The sequence below is a fragment of the Canis aureus genome, chromosome 1 (assembly GCF_053574225.1).
Source record: "Canis aureus isolate CA01 chromosome 1, VMU_Caureus_v.1.0, whole genome shotgun sequence".
Classification (NCBI taxonomy): domain Eukaryota; kingdom Metazoa; phylum Chordata; class Mammalia; order Carnivora; family Canidae; genus Canis; species Canis aureus.
This window is the reverse complement of record NC_135611.1, coordinates 63,131,222-63,145,558: the sequence shown is the minus strand read 5'-3', so window position 1 is coordinate 63,145,558 and position 14,337 is coordinate 63,131,222. Positions and strand designations below refer to the sequence as shown.

At 34.7% G+C, this 14,337-nt stretch overlaps 1 protein-coding gene and 1 long non-coding RNA gene across 29 annotated transcripts in view; one reads left to right on the top strand and one right to left on the bottom strand.

The window, feature by feature from the left end:
• Positions 1–14,337, top strand: part of TRDN (triadin) — a 361,517-nt gene that overhangs the window by 132,236 nt on the left and 214,944 nt on the right. The window lies entirely within an intron of this gene.
• The window catches only part of LOC144316345 (uncharacterized), a 46,137-nt gene that overhangs the window by 13,758 nt on the left and 18,042 nt on the right, over positions 1–14,337 (bottom strand). For 6 of the 9 annotated variants that reach the window (XR_013382248.1, XR_013382265.1, XR_013382270.1 and 3 more), the window contains exons 2-4: positions 11,918–12,023; positions 3,683–3,843; positions 1,307–1,352 (exon numbers count right to left, since the gene is read on the bottom strand). This is a non-coding gene — a long non-coding RNA (uncharacterized LOC144316345). Of the gene's footprint in view, positions 1–199; positions 1,122–1,306; positions 1,353–3,682; positions 3,844–8,825; positions 8,918–11,917; positions 12,024–14,337 lie in introns of all 9 variants that reach the window. The other 3 variants (XR_013382281.1, XR_013382274.1, XR_013382287.1) reach the window with 3 other exon arrangements.

Genomic DNA, 14,337 nt, shown 5'->3' with positions numbered 1-14,337 from the left:
CACACACTGGAAAGACTGCTTGACTATGACAAGCATAAGCACCACGTATGTCTATAGTGGTGGTGGGGCTGGTGATTGTGTCCAAATACAGCAAAATTGTGCTTTTCCTCTCACCCCACCCTGTGTCTTTCTGATTTAATGATCGTGTATGATTACCATTCTCTCCCTAGCAAGTCTTTGTTTTATGCCTTGGACATACCTTTAAGAAACATTTGCTTTTAAATCCCTCCTGGCTTATGTTTTGCCAAATCCATGGTACGTTTATTGAATTAAATTCATGATGCCTAATATTTATCTCAATGAAAAAAATTTTTGATGATCATCCCAGAGCAGCCCTCTTTACTCATTCGTAGAAATAATCTTGTTATTTAAGAAGATGACAGGCTTCTGAGCATTGCAAATAGGCCCCGCATAAAGATTCTTAAGGGAGTTATTGGTGGTATCTCTAGAGACAGAGGCTCAGAATTAACAAAGACTGGTTTGCGACATGCGTCTGTAAAATGTAGGCCGCATAAAGCATTAAAACGAAGTGGTGAAGCAAAGGGGAGAAATCCTATGCTTAATCACAGGTGTGCATAGTTCCTGGACTTGGCATATCCCCGTGAGGGTTGATTCTGATTATCTGAAGGTGGGCGATGTTCAAGGTAAATGTATTAGATTTTCTTATTTGTCACAATCCATCCACAAAACATTCCCATCACTATAAATAGCCGGTATATACACAGAAGTAGATCCGAGCACTTCTGAGTGGCTGTGATTCCTCTAAAGCTGCTGTTCTCTCTCAAGCAGCCTCGTTGTGATGAAGAGGCTGCAGGTTTGGGGAGAAAGCTAGTAAATAAAAAGACTGATGTCCTCATAATACCGAGTTCGATGACTTCACTTCTCTGTGTCCATTTAAAGAGAACAAAACAAAGGCTTGTGTCATTCTTTTCACATGCTTCCTACCCTTTTGAAAGTGGTGCTAGATTTTAGAGGAGTATCTTTGCAGTGAGGAAACTTTGATTCAAGTATCGTTTTGGTCTAGCCTTGTCACTGTTAATGGCACGGACTTGTTGTCAGACAAAAATAAATTCCTCCTCAGGTAACCTACTGAGACTATTCAAAGCATGTTCTAAAATAGTCTGAAAAAGGAACAAATAATACGGAGTCATTTGAATTGCTGCATGAAAAGCAAGGAAAATTAAGGCTTAATCAAAGAATTATCAAACTAATTAGGTGTTATTTATTAATGTGTCATGTCTTATAATAATCTTATCTGTCAGTTCATATGCAAGAGTGCAGATTAAAAAAGCATTCCAGTAATTACGTGAATATATTCCCCTCCTGCTATTCCAAGGTTCATTTGGGTGGCCCTGTAGACAAAGAATAGAGAATCCGTGACTTTCTAAACATTCAAGTAAATATATAGTTCTTACCACTTTTCTTAAGCAGGATTTAATTTAAACATGAAAATAATAAGTATGCCCCATAGCTATTTTGATAGAACTAATTGTGAACTAAGCAGTTTGCTATGACTGCTTTCAGAGACATGTAGATGATTCCTCATCCATGGCCGTTTTTCCCTGTGCCAGGATGTTTGTGCAAGATGAAGACAATGACTAATTTTGCAATATTCACATAAATGTTACCAATTTCAACATTTTGATGCTCAATGCTTGCTCAGCATTTTTTGGTCAATTCTATGACCGCTCTTCTAGCGGTATTTTACATTTTGGTTTTCTGAAATAGTCTAGCTTAAGACAAAATAGTACCATTCTTACCAGATGGTAGTAATACTTATACCACGTTTGAAGAGAATATATTTTGCCTATTTATATACTCATCAACATCCCAGTTAATATGCTCATTCTATTAATCAGTCTCCCAAGAGTTACTAAATCCATAGTATATACTCAATACTAGTGGTCATAACATGAGTTTCAAAGCAGAAGGAGACAACAAGCTACTCAGATTATTATAAGGAAAGCAATGAACAGTGTAAAACAGGTAGGGGAGGAAAATGGGAAAAGATACTAATCAAGTTCTAAATCATATTTGCAGGTTACACTCACAAGAAATGTCTAAAGAGGGGAGGGCCATAGAGCTTAGGATAGGCTTCATAAAGGTGTGGTCCTGGTATTTTTTCAATGCGTACCTTCAGCCTCATTGTGATTGCTATTAATTGCTTACAACGAATTTATTACTTATTTTTATTTAGGTAGTCAAGTTTTTCACTCTAAGGGGAGCAGAATAATCATAAGATGAAGTACATGTACTCTATATTAATTAACAATACCAAGTGAGAAATCAATACAGAGGAAAAACTGAATAAAGTTATATCATATGAATGTCATCTGCATCATTGTACATCCTTTCAAATTAGACCCCATTATACTTAAGTGCCTATCTTTTGTCATTCACACTTAATTGTTTATATTACATCTCTTAAATTCCCACTACTCTATTTTATTCAATATTTCTGCTTCCTGGTTGGCATGCAGTTTTCCTGAAAGAAAAACCATCACCTACAAATCACTTTCTATAGTAATCATCCATAGTGTTTAGGTAACAAGTGTGTATTTAGTGGCTAAAACTTGTTTGTAAAAATTAGAATCTCATATAGAAAGTGAGGGAAAATAGAGAAAAAGAACCAATATTGTCATATTGAAACATCCTGTAAAAAACAACCTGATGATTTAATACTCTTTTATAAAACAGTTGCATAAGATGTAAACAGTTTCCATTTTCTATTATTTATGATGGGATTGTATTAATGATGATTTTCTCCCGGAGGAATATTTTTTTCTTGTATAATTATAAATAGCCTGCTGGCAGACACTGGATAAGCAGTGTGTATTGTTTTAAATGACAAAATAGTATCAATTATACACAATTTAAAACAGGAAGAGAAGTTGGATGGCTTCCAAATGTGTCATTCAAGGGAGAACATATTTGTGAATTTAATTGTGGTGTTAAGCCTATTAAACAGTAATTATTAACATGTTACCATTTATCCTTTATCTATCAAGTGCAAGTATTGAAATATTTCAGTTTATGTTATATGCCTGTAGTTGAAAAGGTGTGGAATTTTATCATCTTTTTTAAAGCACCTGGTAGAAAATTCTCTGCTAAAACAAAATGACAAATCCTTTGTCTCCTCCTGAGATAAATTCCAAAACCAGAAGGTCTCTTTTTAATTGGCTCTATGATTCGTCCTTAGGCTTTTCATATCTCTTCAAATTGCTTGTGAACATGGAATATTTGCATGTGTCAGAGACAATTAAACAAAAAAAAAAAAAAGGAAAAGAAAAGAAATTTTCTCACAAGTGGAAAGAAAGGATAGGACAGTTGCAACATCCTTTCCCTTTGCCAAGTCCTGTGTGGTGTGGAAATAGCTAAACAGGGTGGTTGAAAAGTGCCAAATTGATTTTATTTTATATGGATGTGATCCTTGTGTAGAGGAGAAGCTGCACTGTTTTTTTCAAATGCCATGCTATAGCTTAAAAAAGTATGTCTCTGCATTTGAGGTAAGGAGAAAGGAAAGTCACAGAGAATCTTAGTTAAAGTGACTTTCCTGGAGCTGAAGGAAAGCTCAGTCAGACACATATTTTTTTGCAGCTATTTACCCTTTAAGGATTTTTGAGGATGATCCCAGGTGATGATGACAGCATTGATGAAGACAATGGAAAGATTTACCACTTACCAAGTCCTAATGGAATGCCAGGCCAGGTGCTGTGCTCAACTGTGGACATGGATCATCTCATTGATGAAGTTCTTATCAAAACCTAGGAACTCCATCTCATAGATTAGGGAATTGAACCAAGAAGAAGTTTTGGAGTTTATCTGGATGGCTGGATATTGTCTCTAACAAAAGAGAGAAAATATATTTTTTTAAAGGGGGTCACTACCTCTTAGGTTTTCTTTCTTTTTTTTTCTTCATTCTGTTTTGTAAGTGGTATGATTTAAGAAAAACAATCTTTTTTTCTCATACAATGCAAATTTGACACACACTCCAAATGTTGTCAATACAACTGCCAAAGAAAGCAGGCAATCTGCTGGTAACTTTCAGATGTCTTTGTTGGTTGGTCAGTGAAAGGAATCTGGGGACCGGGACTTCATACCTAAGAGCAAATGGTGACAAGCAAGTGTCTTGTCACCAAAATCCTGAAGGAATCTTGGATATGGTTTACTTTTAAATTTCCTGGGATTCTAAACTGGCCATAGGCCTCATAAAATATCACCTAACTCCACGATTAGATTTTTAAGCTTATTTTATTCTTAATGGTTAGAGTGGAAGCAGGTTGAGATGGAGGAGAGCATAGAATAAATTTATCTCTAAGGTTGTTGGTGGGTCCTGAAGTTACTGAGAATGAAAACAACAGATTCGAACAGGTTAGGAATTGATTTAGCAATCAACTGTGCCAGCTGCTCTCTGTCAATAACCTCTTTGGTAAAATCTAAAGTCAAACAACCAGAAAGATAGGAGGCAGAAGGAGCCATTATTTGTTCTTCATGTTTAGATAGTTTACAAAAATGTCAAGCCTCCTATCTCTTAAGGAGTGAATTTGTTATTCTACTTGTAAATTATTTTAGTACAATCTGTAAACATAATAATTTTGTCTTGGGAGCCATCCTTTCTCTTATTTCCTCACCTTCCTGGTTACTCACAATCCCAGTGATCAATGATTTGGTGTGGCTTGATTTTCCGTCTTTGAGTAAATCTGTGTAGTGTGTTGGATCTCTGAAAAGTAATACTGACTATAAAGCCTGAACTATTACATTTTGACTTGAGATTTATGACACATTAAATGTACTCATATTTAGATATATGCTATGTTAATTACCTGGCTGGTAAACAACAACCTTTTTAGAACTGATTATTTTGCATCAAAAACAATGGTCAATTAAGTTAAATGAATGATAGCCTATTATTTGTTAGTATGTTAATGTGTGAGGGAGGAAGGGCATGAAGAGGGATATAAGTGAAACTCGAGATTTTGACTCAATTTGATCTTAACTCAAAATTTTGATTTTGAGTTAAAGATAAATGACAAAATCTTGAAAACTATACATTTTTAGTTCTACTCAACTATGTACTTAACATCCATACATAAGTACAACATTTTAAATATTTGCCAGGGGAAAAAAGTCGATTTCTTTTTTAAAAATTAACTAAAGCATAGAGTCTATTTAGATTCCTTTAATTATTTTCAGTTTTACTGAGATAATTGACATCATATTAGTTTTAGGTATACAATATGATGATTTGCTATATGTATATATTGTGAAACAATTACCACAGTAAGTTAACATCCATTATCTCACATAGTTACGATTCTTTTTCTTATGATGAAAACTCTTGAGATCTAATCTCTTAGCAATTTACAAACAATACTATAGTCACCTTGCTGTACATTACATTCCCAGGACTTATAATTGGAAATTTGTACCTTTAGCCTATCTTCACTCATTTCACCCACTCTTCCCCCCGCCCCCTTCCACCTCTGGCAACCACCAACTCTGCATCTATGAGTTCTATAATGTTAAATTCCACATGGGAGATCATATGATATTTGTCTTTCTCTGACTGGCTTATTCCACTTAGCATATTACCCTCAAGGTCGATCCCTATGGCTGCAAATGGCAAAATTTTCTTCTTTTTATGGCTAAATAATGTTCCCTTCTCTCTTTTTCTATAGGTGATAGATAGATAGATTCCAATTCCTTATCCATTCATCTGCTGATGGATAGTTGAGTGGTTTTCATATGTTGGCTATTATAAATAATACTGCAAAAGCTGATTTCTAATAAGATGAGCCATTTTTATCCTACAGCTTCTCTGACTACTCAACACCTTAGAAAGCAGGCATCTCCATTTTGGTAAAGCATATTAGATATTTTTGACACTGGAAAACAACATCTCAGAGACCTAATTTGAATTCATTATAAAGTTGAATATTGAATTAACATAACCAATGCATTATTTGTATTTTTAGTTATCTTCCAATGGAACAAGGTTTAAAATGTCCATTAATAATATCACTTTGTTATAATACCGAGCACTGCATTTAGGATCTGTCTTTTAAATTATTATAAAATGATATCATTGACTATAGAGTTCTAAAGCATAATATAACAATATAATGATTACCTGTAATTAATTGAAATTGTTTAGTGCTGATTATTCTAAATTTGTTATACATTTGTTCATTACTTGTCTCTTTATGCTATTTCTAAAATAAATGAAAAACACAAAGACAACATGCTACTGTGCAAAGAGCAGCACTGACAATCTGCATATATAAATCCTACTTATAAGTCACTCAGGTGAATTTAACAAGTTGTTCAACTTCTTTAGATTTCAATGTTTGGCACTAAAACACTATTCAAGTTAAATCTATAGGTGTGGAATTGTTTGGGCTGAAAAATACCTCAGTGAATAATCTAAATAGTCTTCTGTCCACTTGAGGAGACCTGTAGATACTCAGAATATATTGCAAGTGTTATAACTTGATTAAACTACTTAGTGAAGCTACATTTCCTTATCTTTGGGCTTTAGCTCACTATTTTCCCAGTAACCATGGTTAAACACATTGAATGTTTCACTTTCATGGGAAGATTGTTGTTCCATTCATACAATAGGTACAGATTCTCACAGAAAGAAAATGCTTTGGTCTGGAAGTATAAATGATTTTAAAATGAATAAATAAATGAATAAATAAATCAGTAAGATTTCATTATTTTGTTGGAAGTATTTTGTACGTGATCAAGAACTAAAAAAAACTATAGTTCTATCTTTTCATATGCAAATGTTCTAGAAACAGTTTGACAGAGTAGCATTTAGTAACATTCACTGATTCACTTATTCAGTTAATCATTCATTTTCTCCTTCAATTATTCATTCTCCTACCCAAGTATATATTGTTCCAAACTCTGTCCTTAAGTTGCTCATAGTCTAGTGAAGACTTAAAAAAAAAAAAAAAAAAAAAGGAAGGAAAGCCCAAACTTGTAAATGAACGAATGCATTGAAGAATAGAAGATAAAGTGCATTCTAGGTGCTCTGGGAGCATATGCAGCTGTAAGGGGATTGTATGGAAGAGAAACAAGGTGGTGATAAAATGGCCAAGTTTTGAGGAATTACTAGAATAAGCCAGGTTCTAGGAAGTTTCATCATTAAGAATTTGCAATTCTAGAGATATATGATTAGATAGCAAGTAGGATATTTGTATTCTAAGTGCATGAGTGCTTTCTGAGTTTTTATTTTTATTTCTTTTAATTGAGATTGCAGTCCATCTAACTTGCCTCATTAATCTCTTTCCCTCACAGCTTTGACTTTTACCTATTTGTCTCTTTCTTCCATCTTTACTGTCTGTCCCTTGCTTGATTTTGTGTGCAAATATGATTTGCTGTGGTTTCGAAATACATACGGTCCAGATAACTAGAAGAAACTAAGAAAAGCGAAGAAACGTAATACTGAGAGTTTTGAGCCTCTTACTTGAAAGTCTATCTAGAATTGTGGAAATGAGGTCAGATAACAAAAAGATTGATTTAAGTAGTGAGCCTTTTTGATGGGCCACTGGAGGTCAATTCAGCATCTAATTAAGGTTAAACAAAGCATAATCACTGAAGAAAACGATAAAACTCTTTATAGTCTGAAGTAAATACTTACAGATCTTTCAAGGGTTATGAATCATTAATGACAATAGATAAAATAATTGGCATTTGTCTTGGCCTTCCAAATAGATATTAAATAAACAGAAAAATAAAATGGAGTGGAAAAAAAAACCTTAATCTTAAATTGGATCTGCTCTCAATGCATGATTTTGTTAAGCTATTTATCCTTCCAGGGACCAATTTTTTTTTTAATCTGAAAAATCAGGGTGTTAGAATAGTTGATTTCAAAGGTCTCTCCTACACCCCAAGACTCTATGAACATGATTCTATGCCCCTGTTTTTATTAGGTCCCAAACATCAGATATCACGTCATAATCAAGGTATAAGGATAAATAAAAGAACCATATGATCTTGAATCAATCTTATTTCCTTTCTTTAGTTGACTGCTCTATGGAAAAGTTTTCTACTTCATAAATTGGAGATGAAGAGGAAAAACACTAATATTACCTTTATCATTTTTAATCAAAAGAATGTATGAAATATGCATTTGGCTACTATTCCATGCTTTCCATCAAAGTGAATATGCAAATATATAACACATGGAAATATTAGGGAAGCTTTTTATCAGGATGGAAAGAAACCTTTCCAGTAGAAACATTTTGGCCTGGAGGAGGTTCTTTGATCTAAGAAGTTGAAGCTTTTGGTGTTTTAAAACCCTTATAGTAGGGTTGTGTAGCCAATTTATATTAAATAATCCATTTGCTTAAAACTTTTCTAAAATCATAAAAAAAAACTTGAAAATTACTTGCCAATGAGATGTTATTGGAATAACCCAATAAAGGAATTATGGCTTCTACTTCAGTGTCCTCTACATAAGACCTCTGGCAAAATTGAAAACAATATAATCCAAGTGACAACAATGACTAAGCAGTTAGTCCATAAATGGCACCTAGCTGGGTAAATGGAAAATTCCTTGCCCTTATCTGAGTGTTCTCATTTGTTCCCAGAAGCTCAAGTCAAAGGATTTCTTTCCCTCACTCTCTATATTAAATTCATTTAATAGTCCTATTGGGTTTATGTCAAAAGGTACTCTGATTCCATCCACTTACCTACAACTTCTGTGGTTTTCATAGATCATATATTTAAAAATGCCACCCATTACTCCGAATAGCTTTCCTTATTACTCTTTCTTGATAGATTTTTCATAGGATGCTTATTTCCATTTTACTTACTTAGTTGCTACTTTTTGTCTCCATCCACTAGAATCTCGGCACCATGACATGGGTGATTTTGTCTCTATTGTTCTATGCTGCAACTCCATATCCTACGAAAGTAGGCATTCCATAAATATTTATTGCATGAATGATGAACCTCAGTCCACCTAGTGTAAGTTCACGTCACTTCTTCACCTGGGTTATTTCAGTTGTCTCCACCTGGTCTCTTGCTGCCTGTCATAACCTACATGCCATGGTCAAACCCTACAAAAGCTTACCACTGCCCTTAGGACAAATCTAAACTCGCTGGAACAGCCTAGAAGACTCTGATATGAGCTCGTTTCTGTTCTCCATCATCAATGACCTTTAAACAAGCCAGGCTGGTCCCTAGCTTTGGCTTTTGGCATTGCTTTACCATGTCAAGAATCCTTTTGTCAGAGATCTTTCTGACGTTTGCTCTGCTGTATTCAAGTCAGAGCTCTAGTGTGTTTTCCTTAGAGGTAGAGCCACTTCCTATGTCTTGCATTTGTGCAGTTTGTGTACTTACACAGACTCCTTACTCTGATTCCTCCACCCTGAGACAACATGCCCTGCATTGGAGCAGCAACTGCCCAGGAAGGAGCTGAGTCTTAATTCTGCACTAAGTGGGTTTTCCTAGTCAAACCTTGCCACCATGGACTCCACACACTCAGAATGGACACATTTTTCTAATTTGCACAAAGCTTCAGAGGTTAGTGGAATCCTCCTTCATGGTGGCCCTACTCTTCCTTTTCTGTCCAATTTAGCACCATCTCTTTCCCCAAGGCATTGTCTGCCTCACCACTCTGTTTTGATGTCCCTACATTCCTGAGCTAAAAAATGATCTGTCTTGTTTGTTGATAGCCTGTCTCCCTCCATCTCTAACATAAGCTCTACAACAAGAGGGTCTTTGTCTTCACTGTGGTCCCTCAGTGATTTCATTTGCACTAATATGCCCATGAACACTTACAACAAGCCAGCTAGGGCAGAGATTTATTGTTCTCTAAGTCCTTGAAACAACTAAGACCTATGTTAAGGAATAATTGCCTGTTTCCTGAGTACCCTCTCCATGAGATTATGTATAAGGGATGCAAAGTAGCTGTGTAGAATTTAACAGTTCATAAGTGGCAGGTATAGAGATGCCTATACTGGAGTAAACACCTCCTTGATCCACCCATCTCATATGAAGTCCTGAACTTCTTCAGGTGGTTCCTACTGGTGAGGTCCTCATTGCAGAGGCAAATTCACAAACCTAGGATTATTATATGAGGGATCTAAAATTTTTGTTTAATAGATGGGATGGGAAAGGGAGGAATTGTTGATACTCGAACTCCTTCTACTCCTCTCTCAAAAGTGCATGGCAAGTGAAAGACACTCAGTAAGGAAACTTGGAGAGCAAAATGTCCTTACTTTTAATAAAGGACACTAGCACAATCACATGGCTCAGTCTAAGATATAAAACTATACATAATTTTTCTATTTGTTCAATTCCAAACTTTAAAAATATTATTCTACATGTTATAAAAACATTCAGCCTAGGAACCTTGTGCAATGCATACAACTAATGTTATTGCTTTAACAAACTTGACCATCATTTTCTTATTAAATTCAGATCTCCCCACTTCCTGTACTCATAGATTCACTACTGATTTTTATGAAACTGAAAGAATAGACTGAGATTGGAATTTGTAATTATTATACACATTATGTAAATGAATTTTTTAAAAATGTAAATGAATTTTATTTAACTCAATGGTCACTTGCTAGAATGATACCATCTCTATCCCAGAATCCATCACTACTCATTGTTGGCAGTACAGAGGCTTTTCAAGGAGTTTATAATTTTCTGGACATACTCAGTACCTCCAGGAGAATGTAATAGTGGCCTAAGGAATTAAATCTCTATCAGGCATTAGAGAAAAACATATCCTCAACACTTGTTTCAAGATGTAGGCGGTAGGTTTTAGTTGTATAGAAATGTTGTATGGAATCTCCTTTGATAAAAAACCAGATGAATTAAATTTTAGTGTAGTGAATTGTTTTTAACTTTATATCATCTGAATTCAGCTCATAGCCTCCTACTTGACTTGAGATTTCAAGTAATTCCATGCATCATTTCTAGCAGTGTAAAGAAAACATTGGTAACTTAGATCATTAGAAGGAATGCACACTGCCTACTATTCCCAGTGGAATTTGGCTAAACCAAAAACAATCAAATTGATTCGTGTGAGAAAAAACTCAGAACAATAAAATATTGGCAGCTTACAAACACGCCATTCAGGTATTATGGAAATAAGCCAGCCCAAATCACTCAAGGAAAAAAAAAAATAAAGCCAATTCACTATGTTTGAATGTCAGAGGGATTTTCAGGTAATAGCTTGTAAAATAAAGGGCACCTTTAGAGTCCCAACATAAATTTCAACAACCTAAATCGTTCCTTCGGAAAGTAACAATCCTCAGGAATTGCAAAGGAATATATTCCTAATAAAATTATAAGCTTCTTCCCTGTAAATGAGTTCTGCTATTTCTGTCAAGTTTAATTTTACCTGTTGTTATATCTTTGTTTATGTACTTTCAAAGTCTATTTCGAGTCCTCTTGTGTAATTAGATGGGATACAAATTGTAAATTCATTATTGAAAAAATTAGTATTTGGAGTATTTACTGTGTTAGATGCTGCATTGCTGAATCCCCATAACAGCCCTAAAAACTCTCCTCATTTCATGAAGGCCCTAAACTGAGGCTTGAATATTTCATGGGATTTTCAAGTTTTCCCAGATTGTAAGTGATGAAGCTGAAGCTCTTACCACTTGACCCTAAACATACAGTCTTTATACTCAGCAGCCCTCTTAACTATAAAATTCTATTATTAGTATAACATTACATAAGCATTATTGATTATATAATGTACTTATTCATATATAAAATGGTCTCTGATTTCAAGAATATTCTCTGACATTATTTGGACATAAAAGAAGAATTTTCTTTAAGTCACATGTCATACTCGAGGATGATATATCTGATTTGTTTGGGTGCTCCCTACCACAATATAAATTTGCTTTGAGCTAATAATTCCTTTGCCAGGGTGACTTACAACGGTCACTATGGAGGCAGGAAGACTTCTGGATTTTCTTTCTCTTCTTCTTATGGTCCTACTTCCCCACTGTGTCCATTGCCTCACAATGGTGCAGTCAGCCACTCTGGGAAGCATAATATAGTTGGTCACCGTCTTAGAGAATTTGATATAAACTAGATATTATATTTTTTGTGCCAGTTTTTTTGTTTTAGGAATCCTCCAAATTTTGGCCTCCATTAATTTTTTTTCTCGCCAGATTCTCTCTGTGTGGAATCCCTTCTTCCCATTTCTTTATTTGGCAAACTCATTTTACATCTTTAAACGCAGGTTACAGTTAACCTCCTCCAGGGATCTCTCTGCAACATCCCCTCTGTATAAATAAATTTCTCATCATCACACTTTATTATAGCAATCTATTATATTGATCTAAATCTGTTTTAGTCAGTATTTGAGAACTTCTTGAAGGCAGGGCTGGGGCTTAACGTCTTTGGTATTGACACATAATAAGTGCACATTGAAATGTTTTTAAAATAAAATAATGACTTCATAGTTCCTCCCAGAAAATCTAAAAATATTTTCAAGTGCAAATTATGAATAATTCCCTAGAAAGAATTTCATTTTGAAATAAATTTCTAAAAAGCTTATTGAGACTATAAAGGACTGTGATTTTGTATCACCACTGTTCATGAAAGTATATGACAAGGAGAAAGTGGCTTAGATTGAACAGGAACCATTCTATGAAGATATTTTTGAAAGCCTCAGTATTTGGAAACAATTAATTTATATTCATGGCCACTTGGATTTTAAACTTTAATCATTTAATGGACTCCTCCCTAAATCTAGATTCTTCCTGGATTTAAGAGCTACAAAATGTCAACCAACCTTAGAAATAGTTTTTCAAGAATAGCTCTCAAGCAAGACTTGGGAATGGATATTTACAAGTATATGTGCCTTTGACTTACAAAGAAGGCGGGGTTCAGGGTGGATGCTTCATGCGTTAGTTCCACCGGCAGTCATGGATTCCCTTGTAAAAGACCCTTTTCTGGCCCTAGGAAGTTTTAAAGAGGCTTTAAGCACCCCAAATCTGGAGCCTACATGGAAATTCAGCTCCATTTCTTAGTTGCTGAATGGCCTGAAAACCTGGTCACTTTAGTTTTCAAACTGTAAAGTGAAAATACACCTACACCCTAAGGATCTTACAAAGATTAAATAGCATAATATTTCAAAAACTGATTGGGATTGCTCTAGGCACAGAGTAAACAATATATAAATGTTAGCTAGGGAAAAATAAAGGAGATCAAACTTTTTTTAGAGTTCCCAGCCTCATCTTTTCTGTGTACACTGAAAGAAGAACTTGCACGTTGCAATATGTTTCTATCGAATATTGCTCTCAGGAGGAAAAAAATTGATAAGAATACGGATTGATACTTTTCGAGGTATTTGGCCTGTATGTTATGAGACAATGTGCTTTTATGCATACTCAAACATGCTCAAGAATGAACCTGGGTGAGTTTAACAACTGTAGGGAAATTCTATAATGAATAGAGACTTCTCTTTGGCATGAGGGTCTGGGATGCTTCCCTTCTCACCACCCCAGAGGGTGATATGTGTGCCACTTCAATTGCTCTGCTTGCTAATCCACAATTCACCAGAGCAAACTAATTTTGACAAACTCTAAAAAAGGAAAGCTTCCAGTAAGCAGGCAGGTCTGCTGACAGTTGATAATATCTAGTTGTCAGTGAGATTTTAGAAGGTGCATATGCCCACATCAATTCCTGAATTTAAAAGAAACACACAGCAGAAATTTGTGGAATGAAAATTAATGATAAAACATTTTGCAAGCATTTCATATGGGATCATATGTTAGTTAATGTTTACAGTTCATGGCCTGGATGGTTTTGGTTAATTAAAGAAATCACTTGGGATAAGGAAGCACTCAGAAACGATTGTGGGTTTTTATACAGTTCATAATAAGCCCAGAGACTTGAGGGAGCCTTTCAAGACTCTATAAAACTGAATATATTTTCCCTCTGGCCCATTATTTACTTAACTGCAGGTCATTTATTTTGGCAGAAGAAAATGTACTTGTTCAATATCAAAAGGCCCATGAATTTTAACCTTCTTTTATTGCCCTATTATATCATTTGAGAATTTTTAGTCAAATGAAAAAAAATGGTGATTTTTCTCTATATTAGGAGTCCTCTCAGCTTCTGTGATTTTAGTTTCCATAATTTAAAGTGCATATTGAAAATAAATTGCTTTATTTGATTGCATGTAGATTTTCCTTTAATGAAGTCCAGTAGATATATTTAACATTGTATATACATCTAGGAAAAGTAATATATTCAGAAATGGTTCTGAAGATAACGGAACCTGTGTATGTATCCGCTTAAAGATCTCACCTAATAACACTTTTCTTATTGCATAATAATATGAAT